Raw genomic sequence first — 15,798 nt, forward strand, 5'->3', positions numbered from 1 at the left:
GTAGCCTTGCATGTCCTAGAGGGGTTCTAGAGTTATAGGAGTTGTAGCCTTGCATGTCCTAGAGGGGATTCTAGAGTTATAGGGAGGTGTAGCTTTGCATATCATAGAGGGTTCTAGAGTTATAGGGAGATGTAGCCTTGCATATCATAGAGGGGTTCTAGAGTTATAGGGAGGTGTAGCCTTGCATGTCCTAGAGGGGTTCTAGAATTATAGAGAGGTGTAGCCTTGCATATCCTAGAGGGGTTCTAGAGTAATAGGGAGCTGTAGCCTTGCATGTCCTAGAGGGGTTCTAGAGTTATAGGGAGGTGTAGCCTTGCATAACCTAGAGGGGTTCTAGAGTTATAGGGAGGTGTAGCCTTGCATATCCTAGAGGGGTTCTAGAGTTATAGGAGGTGTAGCCTTGCATGTCCTAGAGGGGGTTCTAGAGTTATAGGGTGGTGTAGCCTTCAAAGTACATGAGATAGTAACATGCTGATACTTTTAGATAGTGTGAGTCAACTGAATGTGCTGTTCATCAAAGCTGAATGTCTGAACATTTTTATTAAGAAAGAGAAAGATGCCCTTTTCCTTTAATAAAGACAGAGAGAGAAAGAGAGAGAGAGAGAGAGAGAGAGAAAGAGGGAGAGAAAGAGAGAGAGAGAGAGAGATAGAGGGAGAGAAAGAGGGAGAGAAAGAGGGAGGGAGAGAGAGAGAAAGAGAGAGAGAGAGAGAGAGAGAGAGAGAAAGAGGGAGAGAAAGAGAGAGAGAGAGAGAGGTAGAGGCAGAGAGAGAGAGAGAGAGAGAGAGTGAGAGAAAGAGGGAGAGAAAGAGGGAGGGAGAGAGAGAGAGAAAGAGAGAGAGAGAGAGAGAGAGAGAGAGAGAGAGAGAGAGAGAGAGAAAGGGAGAGAAAGAGAGAGAGAGGTAGAGGCAGAGAGAGAGAGAGAGAAAGAGGGAGAGAAAGAGAGAGAGGGAGAGAAAGAGGGAGAGAGAGAGAGAGAGAGAGAGAGAGAGGGAGAGAAAGAGGGAGAGAAAGAGGGAGAGAGAGAGAGAGAGAAAGAGGGAGAGAAAGAGAGGGAGAGAAAGAGAGAGAGAGGTAAGAGAGAGAGAGAGAGAGAGAGAAAGAGGGAGAGAAAGAGAGAGAGAGAGAGAGAGAGAGAGAGAGAGAGGGAGAGAAAGATAGAGAGAGAGAGAGAGAGGTAGAGGCAGAGAGACAGAATTATACAGCGTTCAATTTTTCTCGGCACACTTCCTTAACGCTTTGGTAGCTTGTCAAATCCATCACACTGAATCCACCTGCGTCTCGGGCCGTGAATAACTCTCTGCCACATCTGAGCGAAATGATGTGTTTTGCACAGTGCATTTGAGAGGTAGACTACATTGGGACGAGAAGCCATCTTTCTCCACATGCACCAGCAGGACAAAGCTGGTCCTGTCGCTTCCTATTATCCTTTCAATTGACAAATGGGTTCTCATGGCTGTGATTTTATTTGATCTTGGATTTATGAGCGGTGCCAGTAGCTGTCGGTACCATAGAGTTGGATAGAGGGCGGACTTGGCCTAAAGATAGGAGCTGATCTCTCTAGTACATCTCTATGCTAGGTACATGATACAGTATCATGCTGATACTTTTAGAAAGTTAAACTGAATGTTTGACTCCCGTCGTAATACTGTACCCAACCATTATATGATCCTACTAACACAACTATACATCAGAATTTCAACATCCAAAACCATCATGTCGCGGCCCGTATCTACTCCCAAAATCACAAATCTGGGCTTAACGTCGACACGCTTGTTGTTATTGTCCGTTGAAATGGCAACAAGCGAGAGTCAGCGTCAATCTCCTCCTGCTCTTCAGCAGCTAGCTTTATCCGGGGATCTTATTCCCGGGCCCAACGCTGCCTTCCGATCGATGTCCTCTTGGGCTGGGAGAAGGAGACGAGGGGTGTGTGTGTGTGTGTGTGTGTGTGTGTGTGTGTGTGTGTGTGTGTGTGTGTGTGTGTGTGTGTGTGTCGATGGCCTCTGGGCTGGGAGAAGGAGACGAGGTGTGTGTCGATGGCCTCTGGGCTGGGAGAAGGAGACGAGGTGTGTGTGTGTGTGTGTGTGTGTCGATGGCCTCTGGCTGGATGACATGATTGGGAGGTCTATAGCACGGGTTGGATGGCTGCGGAGTATAAACCTAAAGACCAGTATTGTCTTTATCTCCCCTATCGACTATCAGTCCATACAGATAAAGGAGCATCATTTGATCACACTGTTGCAGGAGAACTTTCCTGCATTGCAGGACATTTGAAACTTATAGTGTATTTGAGGATTAAAAAGGCTTCTGGAGTTTTCCCTTACAAACAATGTACCAACCCCTACAAAAAAAATGTCCTTTAATTATAATCCACATAATAATTCACATTTCCTGTTGCTGCAGGATTATTTTCCTGCTGTAGCGAACTAGCTGACATTAAGATCCTACATCTGTACACAGCAGTAACAGCCATGCTCTGGTTTGACTGTGCTGCCTGATGGTGACAATGAGAGCAGCCCATACCCAAGGAAAGAGAGCCCTGCGGCTCGCTGATCCCCTGTGATTGACGGTAGGACTGTTCTGACCAGATGCCGAACAGACCAGCTGATCCACTGTGATTGACGGTAGGACTGTTCTGAACAGACCAGCTGATCCCCTGATTGACGGTAGGACTGTTCTGAGACCAGCTGATCCACTGTGATTGACGGTAGGACTGTTCTGACCAGATGCTGAACAGACCAGCTGATCCACTGTGATTGACGGTAGGACTGTTCTGACCCAGATCCACTGTGATTGACCTGAACAGACCAGCTGATCCTGTTCTGACTGTGATTGACGGTAGGACTGTTCTGACCAGACCCTGAACAGACCAGCTGATCCACTGTTCTGATTGATCGTGATTGTGGTAGGACTGTTCTGACCAGATGCTGAACAGACCAGCTGATCCACTGTGATTGACGGTAGGACTGTTCTGACCAGACCCTGAACAGACCAGCTGATCCCCTGTGATTGACGGTAGGACTGTTCTGAACAGACCATGTGATCCACTGTGATTGACGGTAGGACTGTTCTGAACAGACCAGCTGATCCCCTGTGATTGATGGTAGGACTGTTCTGACCAGACCCTGATCCACATTGGCGCATCTGATCCACTGTGATTGACGGTAGGACTGTTCTGACCAGACGCTGAACAGACCAGCTGATCCGCTGTGATTGAGGACTGTTCTGAACAGACCAGCTGAGCTGTGATTGACTGTTTCTGACCAGAACGACCCAGCTGATCCACATTGACCAGCTGATCCGCTGTGATTGACGGTAGGACTGTTCTGAACAGACCAGCTGATCCGCTGTGATTGACGGTAGGACTGTTCTGACCAGACGCTGAACAGACCAGCTGATCCGCTGTGATTGATTGACGGTAGGACTGTTCTGAACAGACCAGCTGATCCGTGATTGACGGTAGGACTGTTCTGATTGATTGACGGTAGGACTGTTCTGAACAGACCAGCTGATCCCCTGTGATTGACGGTAGGACTGTTCTGACCAGACGCTGAACAGACCAGCTGATCCGCTGTGATTGACGGTAGGACTGTTCTGAACAGACCAGCTGATCCCCTGTGATTGACGGTAGGACTGTTCTGAACAGACCAGCTGAACCCCCAGCTGAACCCCTGATTGACGGTAGGACTGTTCTGAACAGACCAGCTGATCCCCTGTGATTGACGGTAGGACTGTTCTGAACAGACCAGCTGATCCCCTGTGATTGACGGTAGGACTGTTCTGAACAGACCAGCTGATCCCTGTGATTGACTGTGTGATTGACGGTAGGACTGTTCTGAACAGACCAGCTGATCCCCTGTGATTGACGGTAGGACTGTTCTGAACAGACCAGCTGATCCCCTGTGATTGTGGTAGGACTGTTCTGACCAGATGATTGACGGTAGGACTGTTCTGACCAGATCCCCTGCTGAACAGACCATGTGATCCACTGTGATTGACGGTAGGACTGTTCTGACCAGATGCTGAACAGACCATGTGATCCACTGTGATTGACGGTAGGACTGTTCTGAACAGACCAGCTGAACCCCTGTGATTGACGGTAGGACTGTTCTGAACAGACCAGCTGAACCCCTGTGATTGACGGTAGGACTGTTCTGACCAGACACCGAACAGAGCATCTGATCCCCTGTGATTGACGGTAGGACTGCTCTGACCAGACGCCGAACAGAGCAGCTGATCCGCTGTGATTGATGGTAGGACAGCTCTGACCAGACGCCGAACAGACCAGCTGAACCCACAACAATGTCCCCCAGGCCTAAATAAAGCTGCTCTTTGACTTTACGAGCTTGACTGATTATGATTACCTTCTTCGGCCGTCTTGTTATCATTTCTCTGTAGGCAGGAAGTGGCAAAGAGAGAAGGCCTTTATTTCGTCATTCTTGCTGCCTCAAAATGTGGAGATGATTCCATTTTGTTTTAAAATGTTGAATATACTGTATGTCTCTGTCAAGGCCAGCTATACTACACCACACTACACTACATAGCAGGCTACAATAGTATCCTTCTGCAAGAGCGTCTTAACCAACAAAAAGAAAATGTTAAAAAATCCGCATTTTATAGTGAAGCAGTCGTCTAGCAAAGGAGCTAAAGGTAATTATACTTTCTCCTACTCAGCCACCTGGTCCTCCTGAAAGCTGTTCTTCCTGTCCTGTCTGTTTCCTGTGAGTTATAACGTAGAGACAGTACCGACTGAAAGCTGTTCTTCCTGTCCTGTCTGTTTCCTGTGAATTATAATGTAGAGACAGTACCGACTGAAAGCTGTTCTTCCTGTCCTGTCTGTTTCCTATGAGTTATAAAGTAGAGATAGTACCGACTGAAAGCTGTTCTTCCTGTCCTGTCTGTTTCCTGTGAGTTATAACGTAGAGACAGTACCGACTGAAAGTTCTTCTTCCTGTCCTGTCTGTTTCCTGTGAGTTATAACGTAGAGACAGTACTCAGACAGAAGATACAGTGTTAACAACAACAGGAACCAGAAATAATTTCCAACCTGTTGTGAAACTCAGTCATGTTCCCCATTAAAAGTATTTGAGTTACACTATATATACAAAAGTATGTGGACACCCCTTCAAATTAGTGGATTAGTCTATTTCAGCCACACCTTATGCTGACAGGTGTTTACAATTGAGCACACAGCCATGCAATCTCCATAGACAAACATTGGCAATAGAATAACTCAATGACTTTCAATGTGGCACCGTCATAGGATTTCTTCCTTTCCAACAAGTCAGTTCATCAAATTTCTGCCCTGCTAGAGTAGAGCTTCCCCGGTCATCCTTAAGTGATGTCATTGTGAAGTGGAAACTTCTCGGAGCAACAACAGTTCAGGCTGCGAAGTGCTAGGCCACACAAGCTTACAGAACGGCACCGCCGAGTGCTGAAGCAAGTCTTTTCCTCGGTTGCAACAACCACGAACCCAGTTCCAAACGGCCTCTGGAAGCAACAAGAACAGTTAGTCGATAAAACTAAAAAGATAAATAATTATAACTAAATGATATACTGAAACAATCACATCTGTTTTTATTTCACCTTCATCACATCATATTATCCAACTGGAAAGAGCTAGTTATTATCCGAGGAGAAAATTGTGTCTAAAAAAATCATCTGAAACCAAAATAAATTGTGTCAGGGAGAAATTTATGAAATTGTGTCATATGAAATGTAAGGAGATGGGAATAGAGAAAATGTTACTAAATGCCATACAGTTGTAATGAATACAATGCTGTATAGTACAAGTGTACTAATCATACCCTGAGTAGATCCACAATGGTTGATATACTGTATGTTGAGATATAGGCCGTTATGGTAATGTCGACAGGTCGTCCGTCAGTCCATCCGTCCATCCTTCCGTCCGTCTAAAACAAGAGCATATAAGGGCAGCAGATAGCCTAGCAGTTAGAGCGTTAGGCCGGTAAACCGAAAGGTCGTTGGTTCGAATACCTTACCTGACAAGATCTGTCGATGTGGCTTTGAGCAAGGCACTTCAGGTAACCTTAATTTGCTCCAGGGGCTCCGTACTACAATGGCTGAACATGTAAAACAACACATTTCACTGCACCTACCTGGTGTATGTGACAATATAATCAGATTTATTTTTATTTTTAAAGATGACTTGCTACCACTGCCGTCTAGATCCCCGTTGTACGCTCTTCCTCCCTCCCAAAACAATCTGCCCGTCCATCGTACGCTCTTCCTCCCTCCCAAAACAATCTGCCCGTCCATCGTACGCTCTTCCTCCCTCCCAAAACAATCTGCCCGTCCATCATACGCTCTTCCTCCCTCCAAAAACAATCTGCCCGTCCATCATACGCTCTTCCTCCCTCCCAAAACAATCTGCCCGTGCATCGTACGCTCTTCCTCCCTCCAAAAACAATCTGCCCGTCCATCGTACGCTCTTCCTCCCTCCCAAAACAATCTGCCCGTGCATCGTACGCTCTTCCTCCCTCCAAAAACAATCTGCCCGTGCATCGTACGCTCTTCCTCCCTCCCAAAACAATCTGCCCGTCCATCGTACGCTCTTCCCTCCTCCCAAAACAATCTGCCCGTCCATCGTACGCTCTTCCTCCCTCCCAAAACAATCTGCCCGTCCATCATACGCTCTTCCTCCCTCCCAAAACAATCTGCCCATCCATCGTACGCTCTTCCTCCCTCCCAAAACAATCTGCCCATCCATCGTACGCTCTTCCTCCCTCCCAAAACAATCTGCCCGTCCATCTGATGGACGACATTGAGATTTTTTTTATGATGTGAAGACTTCCTGGAAACATTGAAGAATTGTCCAGTTTATTGGCCCCATCCATGCAGTTTGATAAATACACAGGAAGAGAGACGTAATATCAGGACGATAAAGATGATCAACAGTGTAGCCGCTGTGCAGCTTGATAAATACACAGGAAGAGAGACCTAATATCAGGACGATAAAGATGATCAACAGTGAAGCCGCTGTGTGTCAAAGTGAATCAAAATATTTATTACACAAACTTCATTTTTCCCAAGACACAAAAGTCAAAGGTGTTTACTCTTGAACATATAACTTGATGTTATATAGATCATTGTTAATGATACATAAAACAGTTTGTCTCTTCAAGTTGTCTACTACATCTTAGACATGACCAAAATGACCCCATGGTAATGGAACTTCATAAAAAAATTAGACACGTTTCAGATAGTGGATGCAGAACTACTCTTGTCTAATATAAATAGGAAATATCCTGGTAATACGAACCACTCAATGGTATACTCTATATATAAATCACCATTTCTCTTGTTCTAACCTGTCACCTGTAATGACCCTGTCTCTACCAGTCACCTGTAATGATCCTGTCTCTACCAGTCACCTGTAATGATCCTGTCTCTACCAGTCACCTGTAATGATCCTGTTCTACCAGTCACCTGTAATGATCCTGTTCTACCAGTCACCTGTAATGATCCTGTTCTACCAGTCACCTGTAATGATCCTGTCTCTACCAGTCACCTGTAATGATCCTGTCTCTACCAGTCACCTGTAATGATCCTGTTCTACCAGTCACCTGTAATGATCCTGTCTCTACCAGTCACCTGTAATGATCCTGTTCTAACCAGTCACCTGTAATGATCCTGTTCCCAAATGGCAGCTCATTTAAACATGGAAATTAAACACTTTTTGTTTTGACATTAACTTTCACTCTCTCTCCTGCCAGCAGGTTAGGACCCACCGATTAACCCCCTCTACACACCAGCAGGTTAGGACCCACCGATTAACCCCCTCTACACACCTGACAGTGACATTATCCGCTGACTCCCAGAAAGGACTGTTCAAAAGCTCCAGACGTGACTGCAGTAGGAAGCATTTAATGAACCATGTTCCAAATAAAGGCTTTGGAAGTAGTGGAAGGAAGTCAGTCCATGACTTCTGAATATAATAAAGATGGCTGCCGATGGTGAGAAGTATTTGTACAGCTCTCTGAAGAAAGGTGTGTGAGGTGTGTACATATTTTTGCAGCGGCTAAATAACTTTTTTGGGCTCCCAACTAGGCACACTTGGCTTTTGTTTAGTGTAATCTATCAGATAAAGGTTGAGAACACTGAAGCAATTACTGATAATATACAGTAAGTTTCTCATCGCAGCTTTTTGCATTAGATCGCAGATACATAAGCTACAATTACTGTTGAAAGACTAGCGAACATGGCTTCATTAGTACCTGCTTTCCTTCACGCGAGTGCTTTACAAAAAGGGATTTATTTTTCTAAAGATCGAGAATAGGACCCGTGTATAATTTATTTATTTATCCGATTTCATCCTCCTTTTGACTGATTTTTAAAAAAAATCAGAAGTACTTAACAGTGATATCAACTGAGGCCAATCAGGAGCCTAGCTGCTGGAGCCTATGAATAAATGACTCACAGAAACACCCAGTCAAAACAAGCCAATCAGGAGCCTAGCTGCTGGAGCCTATGAATAAATGACTCACAGAAACACCCAGTCAAAACAAGCCAATCAGGAGCCTGGCTGCTGGAGCCTATGAGTAAATGACTCACAGAAACAACTAGTCAAAACAAGCCAATCAGGAGCCTGGCTGCTGGAGCCTATGAGTAAATGACTCACAGAAACAACTAGTCAAAACAAGCCAATCAGGAGCCTGGCTGCTGGAGCCTATGAGTAAATGACTCACAGAAACAACTAGTCAAAACAAGCCAATCAGGAGCCTGGCTGCTGGAGCCTATGAGTAAATGACTCACAGAAACAACTAGTCAAAACAAGCCAATCAGGAGCCTGGCTGCTGGAGCCTATGAGTAAATGACTCACACATCCACCCATATGCCAACCTAAACCCACAAAACATTCTGTAGGCTATCTGTCGCCAGAAAAAAAATATTAACTCATGTAAAACTACTGAATGTGTAATTTAAGCACAATTATGCAAATGTTATACAATTTTCTTAACCATTTCTAAAATAAATTAAATCATATTGAAATGTTTATTATCTGTGTAACAGACACAGAGAATGATATGGCTTTTTGAATAGATTTAAAATCTATCCAATTGTTTCAGGCAAGGTTGAAAATCTGTTTTACCTTGGAGTGAATGGGTGATCAGACACGTCAACATATGCAGAGACAGACTGAGAAGTCATTTGAAAATGTATCATTGCAAGGTACAGATCCATTTTTTCTACCTTTACTTAACTAGGCAAGTCAGTTAAGAACAAATTCTTATTTACAATGATGGCCTACCCCGGACGACGCTGGGCCAATTGTGCGCCGCCCTATAGGACTCCAAATCACAGCCGGCTGTGGATTTAAACTAGGGGCTGTAGTGACGCCCTATAGGACTCCCAATCACAGCCGGCTGTGGATTTAAACTAGGGGCTGTAGTGACGCCCTATAGGACTCCCAATCACAGCCGGCTGTGGATTTAAACTAGGGGCTGTAGTGACGCATCCCGCACTGAGATGCAGTGCCTTTAGGCCTCTGCGCCACCCGGGAGTTCATTATGGACGTCAGGTAGCCTAGTGGTTAGAGTGTAGAGGCGGCAGGTAGCCTAGTGGTTAGAGTGTAGAGGCGGCAGGGTAGCCTAGTGGTTAGAGTGTAGAGGCGGCAGGGTAGCCTGGTGGTTAGAGTGTAGAGGCGGCAGGGTAGCCTAGTGGTTAGAGTGTAGAGGCGGCAGGGTAGCCTAGTGGTTAGAGTGTAGAGGCGGCAGGGTAGCCTAGTGGTTAGAGCGTAGAGGAGGCAGGGTAGCCTAGTGGTTAGAGTGTAGAGGAGGCAGGGTAGCCTAGTGGTTAGAGCGTTGGACTAGTAACTGAAAGGTTGCAAGTTCAAATTCCCGAGCTGACCAGATCAAAATCTGTCATTCTGCCCCTGAACAAAGCAGTTAACCCACTGTTCCTAGGCTGTCATTGAAAATGAGAATTTGTTCTGAACTGACTTCCCTAGTTAAATAAAAAAAATAGAAATTCATCTGTTTCAGTAATCGGGAACAGTTGTTGCATTATTTATGGCATGATAAATTAACACTGCTGGAATTGTTGGTTCAAACCCCAGTCTTTGACAACTGTAAGTAAAACATTACTCGGTCCTTTTTTTCTCCAACATTACATGCAAATCACCATTGGGCCCCCCATGCCATGCCCCCCATGCCAGGCCCCCCATGCCATGCCCCCCATGCCAATGACAATACTTTTTGCCTCCATGATCCGTTGCATTGAACACAACTCTGAATACATAAATGACTATAGACCTTCATAAAACCTCATTACAATAGAGACGTCACTTTGGGTGGGTATAGACCCCTTCAGTATCTATTCTAGTAGAGTTCATATCAACATACCAATTAGGATCTGGCTAACCCAATTCCCTTTAGGGTTGTGAGGTCTGGGGTCCGCTCACCAACCAAAGATTTATAGAAAAAGGGACAATCACCAAATTGAGACACAACTTGCAGAATTCTGCAAAAAACATCCTCCGTGTACAACGTAAAACACCAAATAATGCAGCCGATACCAGAAAATTATCAAAATCCAGAAAATAAACGTTAAATTCTACAACCACCGAAAATGAAGAGATTCCCAAACCTTCCATAACAAAGCCATCACCTACAAAGAGATGAACCTGGAGAAGAGTCCCCTAAGCAAGCTGGTCCTGGGGCTCTGTTCACAAACACACCCTACAGAGTCCCAGGACAGCAGCACAATTAGACCCAACCAAATCATGAGAAAACAAAAAGATAATTACTTGACACATTGGAAAGAATTAACAAAAACACTGAGCAAACTAGAATGTTATTTGGCCCTAAACAGAGAGGTGGCAGAATACCTGACCACTGTGACTGACCCAAACTTAAGGAAAGCTTTGACTATGTACAGACTCGGTGAGCATAGCCTTGCTATTGAGAAAGGTCGGCATAGGCAGACATGGCTCTCAAGAGAAGACAGGCTATGTGCACACTGCCCACAAAATGAGGTGGAAACTGAGCTGCACTTCCTAACCTCCTGCCAAATGTATGACCATGTTAGAGACACATATTTCCCTCAGATTTCACAGATCCACAAAGAATTTGAAAACAAACCAAATTTTGATCAACTCCCATATCTATTAGGTCAAATACCACAGTGTGTCACCACAGCAGCAAGATGTGTGACCTGTTGCCACAAGAAAAGGGCAACAAGTGAAGAACCATGGTCCCATTTGTACTTTCACTATTTGCACATCATTACAACCCTGTATATAGACAACCCTGTATATAGACAACCCTGTAGATAGACAACCCTGTAGATAGACAACCCTGTAGATAGACAACCCTGTATATAGACAACCCTGTAGATAGACAACCCTGTAGATAGACAACCCTGTATATAGACAACCCTGTAGATAGACAACCCTGTAGATAGACAACCCTGTATATAGACAACCCTGTAGATAGACAACCCTGTAGATAGACAACCCTGTAGATAGACAACCCTGTAGATAGACAACCCTGTATATAGACAACCCTGTATATAGACAACCCTGTAGATAGACAACCCTGTATATAGACAACCCTGTAGATAGACAACCCTGTAGATAGACAACCCTGTATATAGACAACCCTGTATATAGACAACCCTGTAGATAGACAACCCTGTAGATAGACAACCCTGTAGATAGACAACCCTGTATATAGACAACCCTGTAGATAGACAACCCTGTAGATAGACAACCCTGTAGATAGACAACCCTGTATATAGACAACCCTGTAGATAGACAACCCTGTATATAGACAACCCTGTAGATAGACAACCCTGTAGATAGACAACCCTGTATATAGACAACCCTGTAGATAGACAACCCTGTATATAGACAACCCTGTAGATAGAGACAACCCTGTAGATAGACAACCCTGTAGATAGACAACCCTGTATATAGACAACCCTGTAGATAGACAACCCTGTAGATAGACAACCCTGTAGATAGACAACCCTGTAGATAGACAACCCTGTAGATAGACAACCCTGTAGATAGACAACCCTGTAGATAGACAACCCTGTAGATAGACAACCCTGTAGATAGACAACCCTGTAGATAGACAACCCTGTAGATAGACAACCCTGTAGATAGACAACCCTGTAGATAGACAACCCTGTAGATAGACAACCCTGTATATAGACAACCCTGTAGATAGACAACCCTGTAGATAGACAACCCTGTAGATAGACAACCCTGTAGATAGACAACCCTGTAGATAGACAACCCTGTAGATAGACAACCCTGTAGATAGACAACCCTGTAGATAGACAACCCTGTAGATAGACAACCCTGTAGATAGACAACCCTGTAGATAGACAACCCTGTAGATAGACAACCCTGTAGATAGACAACCCTGTAGATAGACAACCCTGATAGACAACCTGTAGATAGACAACCCTGTAGATAGACAACCCTGTATATAGACAACCCTGTAGATAGACAACCCTGTATATAGACAACCCTGTAGATAGACAACCCTGTAGATAGACAACCCTGTAGATAGACAACCCTGTAGATAGACAACCCTGTAGATAGACAACCCTGTAGATAGACAACCCTGTAGATAGACAACCCTGTAGATAGACAACCCTGTAGATAGACAACCCTGTATATAGACAACCCTGTAGATAGACAACCCTGTAGATAGACAACCCTGTATATAGACAACCCTGTAGATAGACAACCCTGTAGATAGACAACCCTGTAGATAGACAACCCTGTAGATAGACAACCCTGTAGATAGACAACCCTGTAGATAGACAACCCTGTAGATAGACAACCCTGTAGATAGACAACCCTGTAGATAGACAACCCTGTAGATAGACAACCCTGTAGATAGACAACCCTGTAGATAGACAACCCTGTATATAGACAACCCTGTAGATAGACAACCCTGTAGATAGACAACCCTGTAGATAGACAACCCTGTAGATAGACAACCCTGTAGATAGACAACCCTGTAGATAGACAACCCTGTAGATAGACAACCCTGTAGATAGACAACCCTGTAGATAGACAACCCTGTATATAGACAACCCTGTAGATAGACAACCCTGTAGATAGACAACCCTGTAGATAGACAACCCTGTAGATAGACAACCCTGTAGATAGACAACCCTGTAGATAGACAACCCTGTAGATAGACAACCCTGTAGATAGACAACCCTGTAGATAGACAACCCTGTAGATAGACAACCCTGTAGATAGACAACCCTGTAGATAGACAACCCTGTAGATAGACAACAACCCTGTAGATAGACAACCCTGTATATAGACAACCCTGTATATAGACAACCCTGTAGATAGACAACCCTGTATATAGACAACCCTGTAGATAGACAACCCTGTAGACAACCCTGTATATAGACAACCCTGTATATAGACAACCCTGTATATAGACAACCCTGTATATAGACAACCCTGTATATAGACAACCCTGTAGATAGACAACCCTGTATATAGACAACCCTGTAGATAGACAACCCTGTATATAGACAACCCTGTAGATAGACAACCCTGTATATAGACAACCCTGTAGATAGACAACCCTGTATATAGACAACCCTGTAGATAGACAACCCTGTAGATAGACAACCCTGTAGAGACAACCCTGTATAGACAACCCTGTAGATAGACAACCCTGTAGATAGACAACCCTGTATATAGACAACCCTGTAGATAGACAACCCTGTAGATAGACAACCCTGTAGATAGACAACCCTGTATATAGACAACCCTGTAGATAGACAACCCTGTATATAGACAACCCTGTATATAGACAACCCTGTAGATAGACAACCCTGTATATAGACAACCCTGTAGATAGACAACCCTGTATATAGACAACCCTGTAGATAGACAACCCTGTATATAGACAACCCTGTAGATAGACAACCCTGTAGATAGACAACCCTGTATATAGACAACCCTGTAGATAGACAACCCTGTATATAGACAACCCTGTAGATAGACAACCCTGTATATAGACAACCCTGTAGATAGACAACCCTGTAGATAGACAACCCTGTAGATAGACAACCCTGTAGATAGACAACCCTGTAGATAGACAACCCTGTAGATAGACAACCCTGTAGATAGACAACCCTGTAGATAGACAACCCTGTATATAGACAACCCTGTAGATAGACAACCCTGTAGATAGACAACCCTGTAGATAGACAACCCTGTAGATAGACAACCCTGTAGATAGACAACCCTGTAGATAGACAACCCTGTAGATAGACAACCCTGTAGATAGACAACCCTGTAGATAGACAACCCTGTAGATAGACAACCCTGTAGATAGACAACCCTGTAGATAGACAACCCTGTAGATAGACAACCCTGTAGATAGACAACCCTGTAGATAGACAACCCTGTAGATAGACAACCCTGTATATAGACAACCTGTAGATAGACAACCCTGTAGATAGACAACCCTGTAGATAGACAACCCTGTAGATAGACAACCCTGTAGATAGACAACCCTGTAGATAGACAACCCTGTAGATAGACAACCCTGTAGATAGACAACCCTGTAGATAGACAACCCTGTAGATAGACAACCCTGTAGATAGACAACCCTGTAGATAGACAACCCTGTAGATAGACAACCCTGTAGATAGACAACCCTGTAGATAGACAACCCTGTAGATAGACAACCCTGTAGATAGACAACCCTGTAGATAGACAACCCTGTAGATAGACAACCCTGTAGATAGACAACCCTGTAGATAGACAACCCTGTAGATAGACAACCCTGTAAACCCTGTAGATAGACAACCCTGTAGATAGACAACCCTGTAGATAGACAACCCTGTAGATAGACAACCCTGTAGATAGACAACCCTGTAGATAGACAACCCTGTAGATAGACTGTAGATAGACAACCCTGTATATAGACAACCCTGTAGATAGACAACCCTGTAGATAGACAACCCTGTAGATAGACAACCCTGTATATAGACAACCCTGTAGATAGACAACCCTGTAGATAGACAACCCTGTAGATAGACAACCCTGTAGATAGACAACCCTGTAGATAGACAACCCTGTAGATAGACAACCCTGTATATAGACAACCCTGTAGATAGACAACCCTGTAGATAGACAACCCTGTAGATAGACAACCCTGTAGATAGACAACCCTGTAGATAGACAACCCTGTAGATAGACAACCCTGTAGATAGACAACCCTGTAGATAGACAACCCTGTAGATAGACAACCCTGTATATAGACAACCCTGTAGATAGACAACCCTGTAGATAGACAACCCTGTAGATAGACAACCCTGTAGATAGACAACCCTGTAGATAGACAACCCTGTAGATAGACAACCCTGTAGATAGACAACCCTGTAGATAGACAACCCTGTAGATAGACAACCCTGTAGATAGACAACCCTGTAGATAGACAACCCTGTAGATAGACAACCCTGTAGATAGACAACCCTGTATATAGACAACCCTGTAGATAGACAACCCTGTAGATAGACAACCCTGTATATAGACAACCCTGTAGATAGACAACCCTGTATATAGACAACCCTGTAGATAGACAACCCTGTAGATAGACAACCCTGTAGATAGACAACCCTGTAGATAGACAACCCTGTAGATAGACAACCCTGTATATAGACAACCCTGTAGATAGACAACCCTGTAGATAGACAACCCTGTATATAGACAACCCTGTATATAGACAACCCTGTAGATAGACAACCCTGTAGATAGACAACCCTGTATATAGACAACCCTGTAG

The sequence above is a fragment of the Oncorhynchus nerka genome, linkage group LG6, assembly GCF_034236695.1.
Source record: "Oncorhynchus nerka isolate Pitt River linkage group LG6, Oner_Uvic_2.0, whole genome shotgun sequence".
NCBI classification, from domain to species: Eukaryota; Metazoa; Chordata; class Actinopteri; order Salmoniformes; family Salmonidae; genus Oncorhynchus; species Oncorhynchus nerka.